The sequence below is a fragment of the Triturus cristatus genome, chromosome 9, assembly GCF_964204655.1.
Source record: "Triturus cristatus chromosome 9, aTriCri1.1, whole genome shotgun sequence".
Lineage (NCBI taxonomy): Eukaryota > Metazoa > Chordata > Amphibia > Caudata > Salamandridae > Triturus > Triturus cristatus.
In genome coordinates, this window is record NC_140592.1 from 1,138,219,753 (window position 1) to 1,138,236,043 (window position 16,291).

Sequence of the window (16,291 nt, forward strand, 5' to 3'; positions counted from 1 at the left end):
GAAATATCTTCAGTAGATAGTGCTGGGCCATCAATCCCCATTATGTTTTCAGATATTTCTTTTTTCATATGTGTGATCAGAATCTTATCCTGAAAATTATAGTCCATAAAATGTCCCAAGGCCCTGAAATCCACTAAGGCGAAGATCGAGAGAGGACCTCAAGGCGGGGAGATTAACACTTGTTTTTTCCTGCTGTATACTGTCTATGAACGAGGGGTCCAGTTTGCGATAGTTGGGGACAAGACTGTGGGTAATATCCCATCTTGCCGTAGTATAAACAAAACCCAGCATTTCTCTCCTTCTCTTTTCCAGTGAGAGGTTTTTACACTCCTCATCTGCATGGGCTCATTCAGCATAGCTGGACTTTCAGGAGGTTCTGCTACATTTGATATCCAAGGGTGTCAAAAATAACACCTCCATTCGTCATGGCGGGATTTCTGATGAGCATATTGTTGCTTTCTAAAGCAACAAGAAGCTTTTCAAGGTATATACATTATGTACAGTTTAAGGTGCTTTTAGTGAGCCCCAGTGGAGTGACAATAACCTAACAGTGGTTCAAGAAGTGTTTCTAAGGTGACTTTGGAAAAGGAGACGGTTATTGGAAGTAACAAAAAGAGGAACTTGACATTTGTAATATAGTGGATAGTATTTGTGTAATTCTCAGGCTCTCTCTTTATGAAGTCGACGACGTTTTGACCCTCTCTCGCTACAGGGTCTCTTCAGGACAGGAGTGCTGGAGTCTAATGGAAGAAAAGTAGTGTAAGGCTTTGTAGTACTGTAAGAGAATTTAACGAATGATGCTAGGGGCAATGGTGAGCAGCAGCTTACCATATGTTAAACACGGATGGAGAACGGTGAGGGTCTTCCGGAAGTTGGTATCAATTTCCATGTAGTCCGGGGGAAGGGGGTATACCTATTAAAAATAATTATATTGAGGATGGCCAATCTGAGGATTCGTGACTGTACTTCTACATCGGTGTGCGAACGCCTATGCTTACCTGGAGAACCAACTAAGGCATGCCAATGGGCGCGAATCCCATTGTGTGGAGCAGAGAAGTATGCAATAATAAGAGAGTCTAGGCTGGTCCGCTCTGCTCAATTGACAGGACCACCGGACTGCTTAGGCATGTGAATTGCACTAAAGCTCCCTCCGGGATCTAAATTAAAAAGGCAGTGTCAGTATTATCAAGACTATCACCCCAAAACAAATATACAGGGCGGAGGAGGAAAAAGTAATTGACTCACCCGAGGTGGGCTCACGGCAGTCCGTGAATCAATTACGAGGTATTTGGCCAACACGAGCTGGGAAGGATAAGTGGGAAGCGATGTAAATGAATGGGTATATCCTGGCATCGTACACAAGTCATGGACATACACATTGTATTACTTACTCGATACTCGTGTGACGGGTCGTTGTCTGTCCGGGTCCTGTTTCGCGGACGCCTAGCGCGAACTACGTTAAGTAACGTTGGCCGAGGTCTGCATATGCGCAGAATGGGCTATATCAAGTTGCGAGGCCACAATCGTGGTGGCCATTACTTAGAGGGTTTAGGTGAATGTATCCTATAGGTGGATAAATGTGATGAACATAACTGGAATCATTTAATGAATATTGAGTCCAAAGGGCGGTGATTAGTACCGTTATGCTGTGCTGCCAATGCGCTATATGCGGTGTAGAGACTCTAATGATAAGATAGAATATTCATGGAGTATCCTCCAGATATGTATGCATACATAATATTGAGCCTATGGTATTTGTAAGGGCTATACATGTAAAAAACATAAACGGAGAAAAGCTAGACAGTGGAACCCTATAGGTCACAGCACCCGATGTGCTATCCCTATCTATTATACATAGATTCTGGAGCTACCCAGAGTGGCGTGTGCACACCGAAATAACACCCACTGTCACAATGTTGTTCCAATACTGGAATATTCTAGTTTAAACAAAAAAGCACAGGTGCACCACAAATGTACTCAGACACAAGAGAGAAACAGATCTTCAGATTTGTGTCCACGTGTATTCTTCAAATATCTTCTTTATTTTGATAATGTTTAAAATCACACTCAGGATGATCACAACACAGCCGACACGTTTCGTCCTTTACACAAGGACTTCTTCAGGGCGTAATAAATCCGTCTAGTTGTAAACTTCAAAAACCAGCCTAGTGCAATATACTTCAAAATGATTCAGATATTTGGCTTGCATATAAGCATCGCCTAGTCTACCAAGTAAGGTGTTTTTGAGATGATAACATAATCTCTCCCGGGCGAATCGATCTTTAGTCCCGGGTTAAGTAGAGATGTAAAAGGAATGAATTCTCGCAGAATACCAACACCGGCCCGGATCCCTCGGTGTACGCGTGTCTTGTCGATGGATTCAGGATGTACAAAACATAAATACAGGTGCAAATTAGTGCTCTCAGTAGTGAATGGTGTCAACCAATCATTGTTTGAAATGGGGAATAATTCCACTTTGGCTTAGTACAATAAAAATTATGGTCAGTATTAGCGTACATTTTCTCTGGAGAGTACGGTGTTTATAAGATATATAGGATGGAGTTTTATTTTCAGGATATGGTATAATTACACTTCGGAGGTCTACAGTAATAAGAACACTTCAGGTTTATACATATATGGTAAAATATTAAATGGAGATATCTATCTATTCATCTATATCCAAAAGGGATCATGGTGATGGAAGGTCTTCCTTTATTGATATTAAAACATTACGAGCATGTTACAGGAAGGCAGTGTTGGCAATTCAAGATCTTCATCTATTCAACTTTTGTAACAGAACGTGTAAGTACAGGGGTCCCCCAATATCCAATTAGAAGGGTCGGCGAGTCGCAGTGCACTGAGGTAGGGGCACCAAAGCTGATAGTACTCATGTGAAGAAAGTGTCCAAGATTGTGTCCTTTCGGGATATTCCTGCTGCAGCTGCAATAGGGTGTTTTATGCCTGCCACATCTTCCCCATCATTGTCCCAGGTCTTTCCCACTGCCTGAGGTGACATAGTTGCGTCCACAGCACAAACCTCATCCATAGCTCCTGGTGTGTAGCTGGACTACCACCTCCAGTCTGCATTGCTGCCTTCTTGTTGTTGCCTCCTGCCCTCCCACTGTCCATGCCTTCACCCCTCCGCACACCGGCCACATCTTCCCCATCATTGTCCCAGGTCTTCCCCACTGCCTGAGGTGACATTGTTGCGTGAGCTGTCCACATCAAATAAGATCTATTGGAAAGTGTCCATGAGTTGTGGTGCACTGAGTTGGTGGCACCTGAAGAGCTGAGCAGTGTACCGAGCTGATGATGGCATCCAAGACATGTGTGAGCAACTCGGATAGTCTGGCTGTAAGACTCTTATGACTCTGGCAGTTGTTGGTTGGAGATGGTCCTGGCGGTGGTGGCGTGTGCATCCTGCGGTGATACATGGTACAGGTAGGTCAGGACTCGATTTGATGTGTGAGCCCTGGTGGACCACAGTTGAGGCCGGAGGCAGCAGTCAGCATGGGCCCACAGCCACGTGTCATTGACTTATGATGCACAAAGTTAGTGGCACCAGAGCAGTTGTTGGTAGTGTTCGATCACCTTCGTAACGAGGATCCTTTTTTCCTCCAGGCTGAACCACGTCTTGCTCTTACTCATCTCCTTGCGTACAATGATATGAACTCTGCCATACACAAATCAAGACTCAGTTCCAAGTGTGACCTACTCGACCGCAGTATAGGCCGAAGGCAGTAGTCAGCAAGGGACCACAGACAGGTGTCGTTCACGGTGTCGGACTCGTGGCATGCTGGGAGGCGCCACCCTGGCAGACACGTTGGCCATTTCGGAAGAGATCCACGCCCAAAGCAACAGGCTTTTTATTCACAACCCTACGCTGGCCTGGCGTATGCCGGGCCAGCCCACTCCACTCATGCTTACAGGGGGGGACGTAATGAGCTATTTTCCACGCTCTTCCCCACTGCCTGGGGTAACATGGTTGCGTCCACTGTTAACTACACTCCAAACACCTGCAGAATATGTCGACATGGGCATGTCTGTGGTCTGCATACTGCAGTCTGGCCAGCACATGCACACCACACTTGGCATTGTGTACATTCTCATTCATGGGTCACTTGCCTCCTTTGCACATGCATGGTTCCCACCTCTCCCCACATTCTGCTATTGTGTGGCTGAGGTGCCATGCCGTTGATGACTCGTGTACATGGCTTGCCCAGGTCACCACAGTAAGTTGTGCTGTCGTGTCTGGCAGGTGGGCATGTTGTTTGGCATGTTGTGTGTTAGTTTCTAACATGTGCATTCCCAGAGTTGTGAGTTGCATGATTGTGAAGTTGAGGTATGTGGTGTGTCCATTTGCTACTTACCAATGAGCAATGCATTCCTATAGGTAGCAGCCTCAAAGCGCTGGTTGATGATGGTCTGTCGGAAGATGAAGGAATAATGCACACTGCCTGGGTAGTTGGTGACGACATTGGTGAAGAGTCCCCGGTGGTCCACTATTGCCTGCACATTGATGGAATGCGTGTGCTTCCTGTTGCGGTAATTGTGTGCAGTGGCGGCAGGGGGTACGAGGAGTACATGTGTGCAGTCGATTGACCCCAACACTTGTGGGAAGGCAGCTATGGCATAGAAGTCTTGCTTGGTTTCCAGCTGTTCCTGAGCAGTGTGTGGAAGTGAACGTCCTGGGGTACCAAGCTGATGATGGCATCCAAGACAGGTGTGAGGAACTTTGATGGGACTGGCTGTGAGACTCCTACGACTCTGGCAGTTGTTGGTTGGAAGGTCCCAGAGGCCAACATGTGCAGCACAGCCAGCAGCTTTGTATGCGGAGGGATGTTGGTTCTCCGCTGTGTTGATACCGTCAGCCTGTGGGCAATGATGATCAGGATGTGTAGGATGGTTGTCCGTTTAAGCCTGTAGTGGGCAATGACATCCTCTGGTGTTGAGTCTGTGAGGCTGTTGCGTTTTCTGAAGGTCCGTTGTCTTTGTCTGCGCTGCCTCTGTGATGGTCCGGGGGGAGTCTGGGGGGAACCGAGGGGGTGTTGCGGGTCTGGGTGTGGTGGCCATGGGTGTTGGGGCTCCGAGCTGCATGATGAGTAGCTCCATGTCATCTGTTGTTCTTCAGGTGTGGCTCTGGGCTGAGCTCCCTTTATGGTGCAGGGTGTCGTTCGACTTAACATGAGGTCGGAGCAGGTGTTAAATCCCTGCTGCTAACGTGCCTTATCGCATGTTTTGTGAACTTATCTACGATCTGGCTGGTCGTTGAGAATGTTGCGTAGTGGTGTTGTCGCGGCTTTTTGCACTGGAAAGCCTACTCTGCATCTCATTAGCGTTAGTTGCTGGTGTCATCTGTGGAGATGTTATTTGCGGCTGCTATTGCAGGAAAAGTGGTGATATGGGCTGTTAGCACCAGCTTGTGAATAGTGCAATGAATTTGGCAACGATAAAGTGCCACTAACCTGGAGATAGGTCCTTGAGAATATGCTCCTTAGTTTATGTTGCTTCAAAAAAAGGCTTGAATATAAGGGGATTAACCCCCAAATGTCTCTGGGGTTTGCTAAAGGGAAAGAGCGAGCATGAAATACATTTCCTGTTTCCATGTTTTTCCACCAATTCGCAGTTCTCAAGCAGGTCATCAGTGCCTGCAGAAGCAGTGTTCGTGGTTCTAGTAGGGCTAGTGGTGGTAGTCTTGTCTCAATATCTGACTTATATGAGTTAACAGAAAAGCCCTTTCCTGGAGGGCTGTATCAAACTCTGTGTAGATTTTATTGATGGCTTGTACCCATGCCTAAACCGGGATTTTGGACAGATCCAAGGGCTGACAAACTGCCAGGTTCCAGGTAGTCAAACCTGCCAAGAACAACTGGTTTCCTACAACCCTGCACAGAGCTAACTAGTAGAATGAACGCTCATTAGAGAAACTGGGGGAAACAGGAAAAAATGGCTATGCTAAATCCATCCAGGACTAGCGGGAACCCTATGAAGCTCAGAAGACAGTCAAGGTGCAAGCAAAGAACTAAAATGGTAATTAGGAAAACTTTACAATACAATAAAGAATCAAGCATAAGGAAAAAAATCAAAGTTAACTAAGGCAGGCTATAATCATGGTGAACCAGAAAGGGAGCAAACAACAAAAGGGGCAAGAATGTATAAATGGGCGCTGAACTAAAGCAAAGCAGATAACTACAACTAGACGATATGCTGCTAGGTGTCAGTTTGATTTTGAAAGAACATTGAATACTGACTCTCCCACTACAATCCTGGACCCCCAGCTAAGCAGGAAGTTATGTGAAAGTGTGTTGAGTGGCCTAGTGTTTGTATAAGACCAATATCTACTCCCTGCTTTCCATACTTTGCAGGCCTATCCAGTCCTGAGAGTGACTAAAAGTCTAAAATGCTTCAGAATCCTGACATTTGGCAATGGTGGGTGGAAGAAGATGATGTCTCCTAGAACTCTCAGTTCTGGCAAGGTGAGAGTGGTGAGGTGTTTGCTCTTTAGTGAGTCCTCCAAGATGGGGAGTACCTTGTTGACTATTCACCACTCTTCATCTGCTTCCTAATCCTAGTATGTTGGTCTGCTTCATAAGCCCCCACCTCTTGCCCTTGCCCTACACCCTCTCTGTACCCAACACTGCCCAGTCATGGGAGGGAGTGACCAGGCTTATGGCTGCAGCTACAGGTCTCCAAGCTCCACTTGAACCAAGATGGCATATCCTGGGACTAACGTCTGAGGAGTGGTGGCACAAACACTTGGAAATCTAGCTAATGATGGCTTAGGCAATAGCGAAGCCAAATAATGCTCAGGCGTGACGAGCAGGGGCCACACCAAGGGTGAGGGACTTGGAATCCGATATGGACTGGTGCCAACTGGCAGAAAAGGTGGTTACCAAAGCAGGGTATGCCCCAAAAAATGGGGAAAGATCTGGGCCCATTGGGACAAGCATAGACACAGCCAAGCGGTGTCTGGACATGGGCGGTACGAAGGGACTTCTCTGCGGGGGTGGGAGGTTGGCAATAGGTAAAGAATTGTTTCATAGGGAAAGTACCTTCACAATGTAGTGTATCCATGAACTTTACTAACGTTTCATACCTCTGTATCTGTATCAAATGGTTTTGGTGATCCAAGCGACTGCTTAATAAAAATAGTTTGAAAAAAAAGAAAAAAACACTGCCCAGTCATAGCATGTCAGGATGTTGTCCGTGGAGCTGTTAGAGCTGTGTTCTAATTTTCTTGATAGAAACCTCCAAGCCGCCTGCATCTGATAGGTTCCTTCTCCTGGCATTTGACTGGCAGAAGGCTACAGAACTTGAGCTTTGCCTTAACCCCCTTAGAGCTTCTGCTGTGTCATGGTGGACTTGAAAATTGGTGTTCTTTGACACCTCCTCATGTCATGAAATGGCATGATCTGGTTGACTTGGAAATGTGGAAGGTATAGGAGACTACAAAGATCAATCTTAATGGTATGTGGGCAAAAGAGGATTTTACCAGAATGTCCAAAAGCAAAAATGTACATATCTCAAAGAGACCTGTTCATCCATGATGTTAAACATTCCCTGCAATCAAGAATACCATATTGCAGGCCATATATACCCACAATTGGATCATAGTAACTCTCTGCCAAATAAAATAAACACCAAAAACCAATGAGAAGGCAAGCCTTCTGAAAGAAAAATAGGGAAGTGACAAATTACGCTGTTAGTACCAAAGAATGATGAAAGCTTCGGTCAAAGCACCAAATCTTTCATAAGCGCCAGGATGCCCGTAGGGCGATAGCTGCGCTATACAAGTTTCTCATCAATCAATCGGGGCACAGCACTTACTAAGCAGAATATTGAAAAGCTTTTACGTTGGAGGTCATAATTTTAGGTCTCTAAAATTAGCAAATGTCTGCTGTATAAAATCAATTAACAAAAAGAAGAAAAATGGAAGAGCCAGCATTGAAAACAGTTTCTAATTTCAAACCCTGCAAAGGACACACCATAATCTAAACGCACCTCCTTTGAGAATGACCAACTAGAGATGTAGTGGGAAGACCTGTACTCCACTGTAAAGAGAAGCAGAAACTGGAATTGATTGTTAAACAACGGAGAGATGGAGCCACAAACATCACACCTCAGATTTCTAGCTATATGGAATGACAGCCATTGTCCACCTGGAGTTTAGGAGTGTCACCCAAATGATCTGTGCAGCTCCTGGACTCTGAACTCTGAAAGTATTGGGCTAGCCCACGGTTGGATGAATCCAATCTTGCAGAGCGCAATGAGACGTTTTTCTTCAACAACTTTTCTTGGACTCTCAGAAATCTCCCTTAAAAAGGAAGAAGTCAACCAATTCTTGGTGACACTGCAGTGAGCATACATGTGAAAACCTTTAGTGCTTCAACATTAAAGAAGGAGTTATTTCACCTGTGTCAGCCTATTTTTTGGGTCCCTATTGGAACATGATAAATGTCACAAGGCAACAGAAAATACAAAAGCTAAGGAAGATGGCAACATGTTGGAGTGCTAGAGCTTGATGAGGTTTCCTTTAGTCCTAAGATTGTGGGGAACAACAAAGCGTTGGTATTCAAGGTGGACATTGCAGAATTATTTGTGGACCTTCTTGACCAGTAACACGAGGAAAGCTTGGTGATTTCATGGACAAAATGCTTATCTGTTGCTGTTTCAAATGTTTAGACGAATAGAGGACTAACCTTCTTTCAAGAATATAGTGCTTGAGAAAATACACGTCCACTGAACTTACCTCTCTTGAAAGGGGGTGTAGACTTGCCCTCACAATGGGTAAGCAATTATTCTCCTGCCTCCCCCAACCCACCATCCCTCAGCTGAGCTGTGTTACTTTCGCATTGTAGAGTGAATTATAAGCATCTCAAAAATCACAAACACCCTCTTCCACCTCCCTTCCCCTACCTTCCCGCATAAACACCTGCTACCACGGACCACTTTTACCTCTTGTTTCACACACATTTGTATATGCTACCCCCACAAGGAACTATATTCTCTTCTTTCCCCATTCTCTTAATTATTTAATATTTTTCCACTCTCACATAATGTTTGTGTCCCTTGTTCAGGTTGGAGTCTCCTGAGGATGAGGGAGATGTTAGGTCTTACCTACAAGTATACAAGCCCCCCTCAGATGGACTACTGGACTTGTACTACTTATAGTAGAGGTTGCGGTAACCTACACTTCTGTTTCTTTTCCTCTCTTTCAGTGAGAACTGTACAAGGGTCTTTAATCTTTTTACAGCTTATGGTATTGTGAACCATGAATTCTTGTTAAAAATGCCTGTGGAGTGGGCAGGAATTTCTATATCCATAAGGTAGTGGATCCAACCCTTCCTTTGCAAGCACTCGAAATGTTTGAATACGTTCACTGGGATTGTCATCCATTTCTCCTTAACCTACATGTTTGACCCCAAGCCCAACTTCTAGAGCACTACAACCAAATATATCCCCTCTATACGTAAATCCTTTTCCACTTAGAAAGCAGGTCAAGAAACCATGCAGCATAACCTCCAGCTGGCATCATGACTTTCCTATGTTTGAACGGAACCAAGACTGAGATCCCTGCGCTGGGATGAACAGAAACCAATGCTGCACCCTTCAAATCACTATTGAGCCTAGGTAAACCGCCACCCACCTAGCTAAAAATAAGAATCGTGGGAGTCATTTTTGATGTGGAGCTATCCTTAGTAGACCAGATGAATGCAGCGATCAAAGGCATCAACTTGAAGCTCCCGCACTTTTGGAGAACCATCCCAGAAATTTCATCTGGCCTCAGGGTGGAGGTGACAAAAGCTTAGGTTTGAGCGCAATTAGACTACATCTACATTGTGACCGTGAACACCCAAAGACACTAACTGCCAAGCTGGAAAAACCAGATTGCTATCTGAACTTGAGGATTCACAACTGCGGAAATAAGCACTGAAAGCACCTTATTGCCTTCCAATAAATGTTAGCATTGAGTTTAAATCACTTTACGGCATCCAAAAGGCAAAGAGAAAAGACACATACAAAGACGTACTCCCCAACACCCCTGAAAGTATCCTGTGTTCTTTTTTAGCTCACCTAATTACTAAAAAATCATTCAATCAGATCGAAAATGTAGGCAGGATCTTTAAAGTCCACGGTTCCAGACTGTGGAATCCATTTGATGCAAGATTGAGAGAAGAGTCGTACTGACTGCATGCCGTGGGACTAAATAATGAACTGTTCTGGGTGCCTCCATCTGAACCTCATGCACATGAGGACTGCAATACATTTACCATTTTGCGAAAGGTAATATGCCTTTTACCATGTACAAACCCTATTTTGCGAGTCGACAACCTATTACCGATTTGCAGAATAGGGTTTGCGAGGCGCTATTAGGAAGGGGCATGTCAAGGGTGTTCAATCCTAGTAAAGAGTCGCATGAGGATGTACGATTGTTTTGTGATCAGAATACGGTTGCAAAACAAACACAGTTTATCAGCTAGTAGTTTGTAAGCCAGTTGCAAACAGGAAGGGGTCCCCAGGGGACACCTTTGTGACTGACAGTGAAAACATTTTTTGAGTGCAGGCAGCGGTCCCACGGACCACTGCCGAGCCTTTATAAATTAAACATAAACAGTTTATTTTAATTTTTTTAACACATCCCGCTTTAAGGAAAACTTGCTGCATTTAAAAAAAAAGTTGCTTTATTTAAAAGCAAACACAGACATGGTGGTCTGCTGTGCCTGGCAGGCCAAAATCCCTGTGTCATTGCTCATGCCCAGTGGTTCGCAAATTGACACCTGCCTCATGAATATTGATGAGGCAGGTCCATTGCGACCCCATTGCGAATTGCCAATCTGTCTGATACACGTTTGTTCATTTCTTTTTGAAAGTCTCTAATTGCGGGTCGCAAAAAATTGCAATGAGAGACTCTCAAAATGAAATGGTCATAAATGTGGCCCTTACTCTTCCCTGTTTTCCATCATAGAGACTAAGGGCTGATATACAAACAATAGTAATAGCGATTGCCAAATAGAGATTTTTTGCGACTCACTATTTGGTAATAGCAATAACTAATGTATAAAAGGGTCATTTAGAACCTATTCTTTAAATAGCAATTCATAGTGGGTCGCACTTGCAAATAGACCTACCTCATGAATCTTAATGAGGTAGGTCGCAATTTTTGACCCACTATGATTCGCTACCATCACAGGGATGGTGGCCTGCTGGGGTCAGCAGACCACCATTTCTGTGATTGCTTTAAAATAAAGCAATCTTTTTTGTGAACACAGTCTGTTTTCCTTAAAGGACGAAGTACGAAGTGGTATGAAGTGGTCCCTTGGACCACTCCCTGCTCTTAAAAAATATTTTTTCAACCATTCTCAATGCGAATTGGTTACCACCAACTTTGAGTTGGTGATAAACTGCCAATGTTTTGCAACTGCATTTTGGTTGCAAAACATTCGTACATACCTATGCGAATCGGTATTTGGAAGGTACGCCCTAAACACGCCTCTTTAAAATACCAATTTGCAAACCCAAATTGGGATTTGGTAACAGGTTACTGAATCACTATTAGGGCTTTGCACATTTAGAAATGCCTTTTTGCATTCGCAAACGGCCGGATTCTGCATATCGGGTCATTTGCGACGACATAAATTACTTTGTACATCTAGCCATAAGCAACATCTACAGTACTTTAAAGCAGCATACAAGCACTGTGCAGCCTTTCACAAAGCTTCTTAATTACCAATTAAACAGCTCTTATAAGACACTAACACAAATGACTTGTGACGAATATTTAGTTTGTGGTAATTATCACATGGGGCAATTCCATTGGTCACTTAAGAAATGTAAGGGTTAACAGACCTATTTTTGCGTCTCAAGATGGGGAATTGTATTTTAATCATGGTACCTGTGTTCCCCTTCCTCCATTATGCAATCATTGCATGACGAGCTCTCCCAGGGTGAAGTGGTTAAGTAACCTATGCTCAGGCATGCAGTACCTCATTCATGGCAATTTTACAGTCACTTAACACAGCACTGATGCATAATTAATGCAACCTTCAGGTTGATGGCTGTCAGTGCTGGAACTTAATGAAGTGAGCAAAATCAAAGCTGTTCACTTGAGTGAAGCTGGGATTTATCATCTCAAGCTTTTTAAATTGGCTGCTCGTGCCCTGAAATGCTGAAGTGCTGCAGGAGCAGATTCCCTCAAAGGCTAGCACAGCCCCAGTTACCGAGAAAAACGCCTCCCATCCGCTGGACTGCCAGTTAGCAAAGCACGCTGCTGGCCTTCTAGGCACAAGGTTCAATAACAGAAGCAGCCATGTCGCCTTCACGTGTATAGGGGCCAGTAGATATATTACATTAGTTTAAAGGGGCGATGTGATGAATTACATCAATATACCTCTCCAAACCACAGCTGACATCATCAAACAAAACCTTCTAGAACACCTGTTGTTGGTGAGTGATTGATATGCACAACAAGGGAAAAGGAATTATTAATACAGGCCACATAAATGCAAGGATGGCTCCTTGCATTTATGTGGCCTGTATTATAGACAGGTCACACTGTCCCTGTTTGAGCCACGGCGCACCTTTAAACAGGTGCGCTGGGCTCAAAACAGGGACCATGCACTCTATTGCAATTCATGCACTGTCACCAGGGCAGCTGCAAACCCACGCCCGGCCTGGGGCCAGAAAATTCAGTGAAATACGAAGGGACTGCTTACAAGCTGATCCATCTTTCGCAGTTCAGGTGGCAGCCGACTGCACTTTAAAGAGGGGATAGAGATCCCCCTGCAGGCGAGTGCAGTGAGTGACTGCACCCATCAGCAGAGGGAGGTCTGTAGGGTTCCATGAGGGCTCTTTACCAACTTCCACAGGACTGCATTAAGGAGGCGTACTGACAGTGCTGCACTTTTTTTGTGGCACACTGTCAGTGCACCTCCTAAGGGCCTGCTCACCTCTGCGCCCTTGTCCATAATACAGCACGGGCACAAAGGCAAAGGCAAACTCTCATTTGTATCGGACCATGCCCTCAGGCAAACTGGTTTGTGGAATGTTAATACATTGTGATATAGAGTTCTTCAAAGAGGTGCCTTTTCAACTCTTTCCTATACTGAAGCAGCGTTGGGGCCGTCCTAATGGATATAGGAATGCTGTTCTAGATCCTGGGTGCATAATGGTAAAAGATCTACTGCATTGCTTTTTCTTTTTTACTCTTCTTAGTCTGCAGTCTGAGGGTGTTCTGGCTGTAGCACACCAGAGATGGTAAGCCAGTCTGCGACCCCTCTTTCAGGATAAGAGCCAATAAACAGCCTATAATGGCAAGAGGTGGTACAAATAAGAAAGATGCACTTGACATTTCTGGTGTTTTTACTCCGTACTAATTCACAACGGGAAATGCCCGCATGGCATACAATTATATGCCTGACATAGTGGTGAAAGGGCAGGGCCCATAAGTTTTAGATCTGTTGTAGACTCTCAGTCCAATGGTTCTTTTTAGCAGCATGAAAGTGTGGAGGGGAGAAAGATTGCCATTATTATCTAATCATTTATACAGGAGACTCCTTAGACTCATAGTAACCACAGACAGTTTATTACAAAGCCAGGAATACCTGAACATAAAGACAGCTCAAGATGAGAGTGTAAAAATACACAGGAATCAGCATAAAGCCAAATCTGCGCACCCAGCGAAATCTATGCAGCATAAACAGAATGATTAGTTCAAGAAATATGCAACGAACTAAAGAGCAAGAGTCCAAATTCCCCGGCATCAGGGGTTAACGAAAATAAAACATTAGTCTATCCCTACACCAGCACTGACATGGCATCCCTAATTTGGCATTCTCAGAAGAGGAGTGAAATAAAAGGAGTCAGCATGTGGAGTCTTCCTAAGAAGTCTCTCCACATCAATGGGTCAGGTAGCATGAAGCTACAGAGTTCATTCTACGGGGCTCCCTCTCCTCAAACAGAGAAAGAAGAAGTGGTCACTTTCCTTACTTGCATCACATTATTACAGGTACATTTCCCAAGAAGCCTTGCGATGAGTCAATCCATCTTCTCCGTATGCGATCCCATAGGTAGGTTTCAAGTAGACAGCGATTCTCCTGAACTGCAACATTGCTGACCTTGATTCCCAGGCCTTCTCTGCTCAAAAACACAACAATGACTCTTATCAACTTAAGCTCAAGCTCATGATGTATCCCCTTCTCTCCTCGCCTGACTAAGAAAACAAAGAGATTATTATAGCTAACAAGGACGCTTCTTCCACGAGGAAGAACAAAATCCACAGTGCACATGATACTCAACTGTTAATTCTAAAATGAGAGCTCCCAGGGAGAAAAGCATTTCAGGCCTAAAATTTCAGCTAACATAAGAGAAATGTCACATGAGCTTACGAGTTTGCATAAGATATAAACACATTCAATTAATATTACCACCTACATTTAAAATAACATGTTCCATAAGCATATTAGATACAGGAATAATTGTCAGCTGCACAACACAAATTCTTCATGTTAATGTTTTCATTTGCCTTCTACATTATTTACTCCATGTTACATTCAAAGGGCCTAGAATACATCACGTTTCACGTTCTTACATCTCAAATTCTAAAACTCCATGTTATGATGACAAAGGATTATATGTGGAAGCAGACTACACGTGTGATTATAATGCACCCCAACAAATAAAAATGTGTTTCCGCTACATCAGTGGAAAAGTGATTGGGACAAGTTGAACAAATGTAAATGCCCAAAGGGTGCAAATTCTACACAAAACAAGAACACAGTTGTTAGATCTGTCAGCCTTATGGTAGCCTTTCCCCAAACCTTCTGCCTACTCACCTCCTGTTTACTGAAATAGTTTTTGTTGGCTATAGGACTCTGTGAACCTTACCACTGCTAATCAATGCTAAAGTGCTTGTGCTCACACCTTAAAACATGGTAAAACGGTCCCACCCCTGATTGGCAAATTTAATGTGGTACAACAAGTACCCAGGGCCTGTAAGTTAAATACTACAAGTGGGCCTCCAGTGCTTGTTGAGCCACCTTCTTAAGTAGCCTTTTAACCCCTTTGGTGCAAGTGTCAGCACTCCCTCCCTAGAGCATCTGTTGGCCATTGACTGACACTGGGGCGGGCTTGAAAGCATTTTCAGGTGCCTGCATCAGAGGATTCCTTTTCTTTTTTGCAAAGGGGGAGATGATGCGGAATAGCTTTAACATCTTCCCCCACCCCGACCAACTGTGATGTGAGTGCACCGCACTAGCGTCACAGATTCCACATCAGTGGCAAAGGAGACAACAGGTCAGTTCTTTTGCTACCATCTGCTGGGGTTTAAGGGGACTGTGATGCCTCCCCAGATTTCAGTGAGTCATCATTGGAAAGGAGAGACTCTCCCCTTTTCAACCATGCCTTCCTGAAATGGTTGGCCATTGTTGTGAATGGACTGACTCTCCATGGGGGCATTTTTTTGTTTTTGAAAAAAGTGTTTTTGTCCCTGGTGTGCGCAATCATGGCCCCAGGGGAAGTTGGAAAAAAATGAAACTATTAGGGGGCGTATGAGATGTCATCAGTGATGTCACTGACCATGTAATGAGTGATGTAATATGTGACGTCATCATCAGTGCATTTCGGGGGTGTGAGTTATAGTTAGCTCTACTAACTATAACAGTCGAATTTCTCTGGTTTTATGCAAGTGAAATGTTCAACTAACTATAACGACCCTAAAACCTGTGTTCTTTTCAGTGAATATATGTATATATATACAGAGTGGCAATAGGAGTTGTTTGGAGAATGTGCGTGAACGTTTGCAGACCTGATGTCTCTGTTCATTTTGCAGGGACTGAAAGTTTTGCTGCATTTTGTCAAGGGGGTGCAAAGAAAAAATGGTAATCCCAAAACGGTCTTGAAATCCAATGCAATTTTCATAGACTTTTGTATTTCACGTGGCGTGAAAATCATCAGCTAGATATTCTTGAAATTTTGCAGTATTACATACCAAGGTGCACAGATGATTCTGCAGGGTAGTGGAGATAATTCGAGTAAATAAATATTAAGTTATAACTTTTTTTTAGCGATGTCTGTGGCTGCGGTTGTACCGCTGTACTATTGTGGTACATAGCAATGACAAGGGATTATATGATTGGCTAATCTGTTCCTTTAAAAAAACGAAGATATTCACAAAATCCTCTGCACACGTCTGTAGTGTAATATTAAATACCAATGCAAGTATGCACAAATTATAAACACAGTTTCAGAAATCTCCTCTTTCTTTTATTCTCTTCTTTCTGATCAGCCAACACGT